This window comes from Ornithorhynchus anatinus, chromosome 8 (assembly GCF_004115215.2).
Source record: "Ornithorhynchus anatinus isolate Pmale09 chromosome 8, mOrnAna1.pri.v4, whole genome shotgun sequence".
Lineage (NCBI taxonomy): Eukaryota > Metazoa > Chordata > Mammalia > Monotremata > Ornithorhynchidae > Ornithorhynchus > Ornithorhynchus anatinus.
This window is the reverse complement of record NC_041735.1, coordinates 19,819,104-19,825,272: the sequence shown is the minus strand read 5'-3', so window position 1 is coordinate 19,825,272 and position 6,169 is coordinate 19,819,104. Positions and strand designations below refer to the sequence as shown.

General features: G+C 48.2%; 1 long non-coding RNA gene across 1 annotated transcript in view; it reads left to right on the top strand.

Annotated features, from left to right (window-relative positions):
- The first annotated feature begins 5,359 nt into the window (after positions 1 to 5,359).
- LOC103170484 overlaps positions 5,360 to 6,169 on the top strand; it is a 66,764-nt gene continuing 65,954 nt past the window's right edge. The window contains exon 1 of the long non-coding RNA XR_486209.2: positions 5,360 to 5,410. This is a non-coding gene — a long non-coding RNA (uncharacterized LOC103170484). The remainder of the gene's footprint in view (positions 5,411 to 6,169) is intronic.

Sequence of the window (6,169 nt, the reverse complement as noted above, 5' to 3'; positions counted from 1 at the left end):
CCTGGGAGAGTACAGTACAGCAATAGACAGACGCATTCCCTGCCCACAGTGAGCTTACAGACTTAGGGGTCATGAGCTAAAGGAGGGAGAAGAGGTATTGAATCTCCATTTTGCAGATAAGGAAACTGAAGCTCAGAGAAGTGAAGCGACTTGCCCAAGGTCACGCAGCAGGTAAGGGAGGGAGTGGTTTGGTTGCTGCTCTTGTCCGGTCTGATGCTGGCCTGGGTTGTCCTAGTCCCAGCTGTGGAGACATCACCACAGCTTAAGGGAAGCAGCATGGCTCAGTGGAAAGAGTCCGGGCTTGGGAGTCAGAGGTCATGGGTTCGACTCCCGGCTCCGCCGCTTGTCAGCTGTGTGACTTTGGGCAAGTCACTTCACTTTTCTGGGCCTTAGTTACCTCAGCTGGAAAATGGGGATGAAGACCGTGAGCCCCACATGGGACATTGTGATCACCTTGTATCCCACCCAGCGCTTAGAACAGTGCTTTGCACATAGTAAGCGCTTAACAAATGCCATCATATATATCACCAAGAATCTGCTGAGCCAGAGGTGCTTGGTCCCAAATGGAATTGGCTGAAAACGTCGTTTTGGGCAGGGCTTAGTTTTTGCCGGGGTTCTCCGGAAGTGCCTTTCGGTTCCTCTGGTAGCGGTAGGCTTCAGCCCGAGCAGGATGAGATAAATGGTGGCCATGGTAGCGTTCGAAGACATCTCAGATTTACGACGTGAGATTTTTAAATCACTTCAGCCTCTTTGGCTGTAAATTTAGCACTGGCTTTGTGGCAGGCCCTGCAGGTACTTCAAGGCTGCCTGCGGAATCTAGCTCTGCCAGCCCACGGGCAGCCCCATGTGTTCATCCTCATGTGTGAGTTTCTGCTCACTTCCTGTTCCGCCTGGCTGCTGCCACCTGTCTGAAATGTGGCACCGGGGGATGGGACGGTTGAAAGGGTTTGTCAGAGTTTCTAGGGTTCTGATTTCTCTTAGTCTGAGCTGGCTCCAGGGTTTGGTTCCTGTGGGCTTGACCAAGCCCTTGACAGTGTGGAGGAGGGAAGGCAGTAGGTAGCGATCCACCAGGGAAGAAAGCCTAGCCATCTGTGAGCCTGGGCACTTTAGAAGGCTCTCGAAAGCCAACTTGCCCTGCTCTCTAAGCAAAGGCAGCTAAATGGACCTATCTTCCAGGATTTATTGCATTATAACAGTAATAATAATAATATTGGCATTTGTTAAGCGATTACTATGTGCAGAGCACTCTTCTAAGCGCTGGGGTAGATACAGGGTAATCCGATTGTCCCTCGTGAGACTCACGGTGTTAATCCCCATTTTACAGATGAGGTCACTGAGGCACAGAGAAGTTAAGTGACTTGCCCACAGTCACACAGCCGACAAGGGGCAGAGCCAGGATTCGAAACCATGACCTCTGACTCCCAAGCCCGGGCTCTTTCCACCGAGCCATCGGCTCAACGGGGAGCACGGTATGGCTGGAGTTCTGATTAAGTCCCCAAAACAACACCATAGAAAACTGGGGAGCATTCTTGCCCGCCAAAAGAGACCCGAGATCACTAGGCCTCCACCAACTCAACACCTACCCCACGCCACCACACGTCAGTTGTAGTCCCTTCTTAACCCCTCCTCTCTTGATGCACAAAATCAGGCCCTCAGAACCACCCTCTTTGTCCTACTCAACTCCCTCAATCCCCCATCCTGCTGTTAAATTTTGGACTGCTAACCCCAAACTCTGATCACCTTCACATTAGGTTTCCTCAGCTCCTGCCCTCCCACTGTGGAGCACTGCTGGTGAAAATTCAAGCAGAAGGCTGAACTCATCCACTTCAAATTCATCCTGCTTGCTAAAATGTGTCCTTTCTTCTATATAGCAGTATAACTTCTCCTGCAGCCTTGTTGTAGGCAGGGACCTATAAGCAGCGTGGCTCAGTGGAAAGAGCCTGGGCTTCGGAGTCAGAGGTCTTGGGTTCGACTCCCAGCTCTGCCACTTGTCAGCTGTGTGACTGTGGGCAAGTCACTTAACTTCTCTGTGCCTCAGTTACCTCATCTGTAAAATGGGGATTAACTGTGAGCCTCATGTGGGACAATCTGATTACCTTGTATCTCCCCCAGCGCTTAGAACAGTGCTCTGCACATAGTAAGCGCTTAATAAATACCAACAACAGTGTCTGCTAATTCTCTTGTAATGTACTCTCCCAAGCGCTTAGTACAGTGCTCTGCACATAATAAGTGCTCAGTAAATACCATTGATTGATTGATTGACACCTCCACCCATTTACCCCATCACTCATTCCTCACCTTTAACTAATCCCTCACCTTGAACTACCTCCCGAAACCCTTCGATACTTCCACTTCCTCCTTCTCTTACCCCGATGACCTTTCCAACTACTTTGTTAACAAAATCAAACCTGTCAGGCATGAGCTACCCCAGATCTCCTTACCTCCCTAAACTCTCTTCCATCCCAACATCCTTGCTTTTTTCTGGTATTTGTTAAGGGCTTACTATGTGCCACACACAAGACAACACAGTCCCTGACCCTTATGGGACTCACGGTCTTAATCACCATTTTACAGATGAGTTAACTTGAGGCACAGAGAGGTTAACTGACTTGCCCAAAGTCACCCAGCAGACAACGGGTGAGCCCGTTGTGGGCAGGGACTGCTGCTGTACAATGCAACAGAGTTGATAGACATGTGCCCTGCCCACAGGGAGCATATAGGGACCCCTTTGGGGTGGGGGGGGAATGTGGGGGACCACTCTACTTGGAATTTGTTAGCATCTATCTGAAGGTGTTGGGAGAACACTCTGAGAGTCAAGGGCTGAGATTGTAAACTCCTTGTGGTGAGGACTGTGTCTACCAACTTTTATATATTGCACTCTCCCAAGCTCTTAGTTCAATTCTCTGCACGTGGAAAGCACTCAGTAAATACTGATTGCTTAACTGAGACATAGGTTAACACCAGGAATCCAATAGCCAACACACACAGGCAGCTCTGAGCCTGATTTTTCACAGATTTATTTACCCTCCTGTGGAGAGTGGGTGGGGAGGGAGAACAGAGGAAAGACAATATGTGCTGGACTTGTTTCTCTCAATGTCAGAAGAAGGATCTTTCCATTGATTCTGGCGGATTATAGCTACCTGCTGGGAAAGGGTTACCATTCACTACCCCAAAAGTGGAAAAACCAGCAAGCGATGCTGACTTGTCAAGGAAGTTCCCAGGGACTTTTTTAAAGGCACCAGAACTATCCTGTTTGAAAATAAACGACTTATTTCAGGGTAAAATGCACACTAAAGAATTGGGGGGGGGGGGGAACTAAATCAAATTACCTTTAAGGAAGAGCTTCCCATAAGTAAGTCACCTATTAAGCACCATTTCTGTACAATGTTGTCATCGACCCCTTGCATCAGCAATTGTTTGTACTAAGCACTTATTGTATGCAGGAAATTTTACTAAATCCTGGGTAAAGGGGATGGTTCCTGCCCTCTAGGGGTTTGTATTCTAAAAGACATAGATTGCCACTTAACTATAGGTAAGTGAGTAGGAAAAGAGATACAAATAATAGAAAATGAGTAAACATATGAACAGAGAATGCAAAAGTAAATAGATATATTTGGTATTTGTTGGTATTTGTTAAGCGCTTACTATGTGCCGAGCACTGTTCTAAGCGCTGGGGTAGACACAGTGGAATCAGGATGTCCCACATGGGGCTCACAGTCCTCATCCCCACTTTACAGATGAGGTAACTGAGGCACAGAGAAGTGAAGTGACTTGCCCACAGTCACACAGCTGGCAGGTGGCCGAGCCGGGATACTCATGAGGGCCATAAGGTGGATAGATGGTATGACTAAAAAGCAATGTCAGACAAACTACTCGGCAGGGGAGCCCCACAGATAGAAGAGATGCCCTTCTGCTAGCCCCCCTGAAAGGCAGCGGGCTGGAATAGTTGACCCCTTAGTGGAAAGAGCATGCATGGGTCTGGGAGACAGGGGACCTGGATTCTAATCCCAATCCCACTATTTGCCTTTTTTTGGAACCTTGGGCAAATCACTTAACTTCTCTGTGCCTCAGTTTCCTAATTTGAAATGGAGATTCAATAACTGTTCTCGCTCCTCTTTAGACTTTGAGCCCCATGAGGTACAGGGACATGTCTGACTTGATTATCTTGTGTCTACCAAGTGTTTAGTATTGAGTTTGGCACATAGTAAGCACTTAACAAATTCCACAGTTATTATTATTATTAGACTCTAAGGTCCTTGAGGTCCTTGCTTAGTTCAAAGAGCCATCTGACCCCTGGCATCCCTCCATCTCCAATCTCTTGGAATAGGAAAATCTAGGTGTCTGTCTTCCCTCCCTAGGCTCCAAGCTAGATTGTAGGGAAATCAAGATTTCTGGTTTATAAAAGAACTCTGGATATGCTTCCACGGCAGCTCTGTAGAGAAGAAGCAGAATACAGATTGTGGGATTGTCTGCTAAAATGTGTGAATTACAAGGGATCCTGGGCTTTTTGGTGTATGTGGGAGAGTGTGTGAGTGAGAGAGAGAGAAAGAGAGAGAGAGTGTGTGTTCAAAGAAGGCAGTTCTGAGGGAGGACTGATGCTGAGGAAAATCTTCCCGATGTGGAAAACTACTACTGTCCAACACTGATAAGGGGCAAAGGGATAATTGGGATGTAAAGGTACTGAGTCCTGGAGCTTTCCACTGTCAAACAATTGCACCCCTTGCAGAATCAAGGGACTCATACTCTTAATCCCCATTTTACAGATAAGGTAATTGAGGAACAGAGAAATGAAGTGACTTTCCCAAGATCACACAGCAGACATGTGGCAGAGCTTTTTGCCTCCCAGGCTCATGTAAAAACTTTCTTGGGGCCACTGTGGTCTCCACTTGGGTCTCCAGAGATGGCACTGAAGGCGGGGTGGGACAGAAAGGACTCAACACAGGATCCACAGTGCTCAGCCCACCAGTATGTCATCTGCTATGAACAGACTCTGAAAAGAGTTCTGGGATCCAAGGGGCAGAGATCAGGCCCTTTCAAAGAGGTGCCAGTCTCTTGATGTAAAATTTGATTCCATGTTTTTTGTGAGGAACCCCAGCTAGGTCTGAGGAAGCATCTCAAGTTCTGAGGGCTTTAAACTCCCAAACCTCCAGGATTAAAGAAGCTATCTCGAGCTCCCAGTAAGAGTGAGTCATCCAGAGCCATCTGAAGACAGGGAGCCAAGGAGGGGGAGGAAGCGGAGGAGAGCAACCCTTGATCACTCACATCTCTTTTGGCTGTGTTAATGGGAGGTGAGGATGATAATTTAGAACAGGTGGCTGGGGTTAACAGAGAAGGTTTAGGCACAGCAGACAGGGCCCTCCTCACAACGCTGGGTTGAGGAGCTGTGTGGGAGGTCGTTCTGGGCTGGCTTGTAAGTTCCTCTCTCCCTGTCTGTTTGTCTTATTCTCAAGTTGTCAGTAAAGCTTTAAGTCTCTTCCATTTTAACTGAGCCAAATCCACCCCTGTTTGGTGCAGGGAAGTGGGAGTCTTGGCCAATGGAGTGGAGAGTGAACTGGCAGGTCAGTGTGGCTTTCTGGGGAAGGTTAGTGTCCAATTGACCTGGCTGGGTGAGGCAATGACTGCCACTGAGGTTGGTCAGGTCCAGACCGAGCTTTTACTGCCAAAGGTGAATGGGGAAACACCCACTTGTCCCTACGGGTTGATATGTGTGGATGGGTGTGTGAACTATGTTCTCTTCAAGGCCTACTTCCTCATTCAGTTATTGTCTCAAACCTAGGACTGTGTTGGTTATGCCATGTCCCAGTGTGAGGACTTGGGCAGAAGGCTGTGGGAGTCCAGATGGCAGAACTGGTGAGGTGGCAGGTGGCTGGGCTGCAGAGGGTCGGGGCAGGTGGCCAGGCTATGGATGAAGTCTGACAGGCATAGTCATCTGGCTTATGGGATGATGCATTCCTATTGCTTCAATCCTGGGAGCTTCCACTTGAGATATAGAATTGGGAGAATCTATGAATCCCTGAATAGAGGGTCAGGAGGAGATGGGTAGAGTGGTGGTCTGCTTGGCACTGTTCTGGACACACATTTAATCAGTAGGCAGGGATTGTCTCTATCTGGCTGCTGAATTGTACCAAGTGCTTAGTAGAGTGCTCTGCACACAGTAAGCGCTCAATAA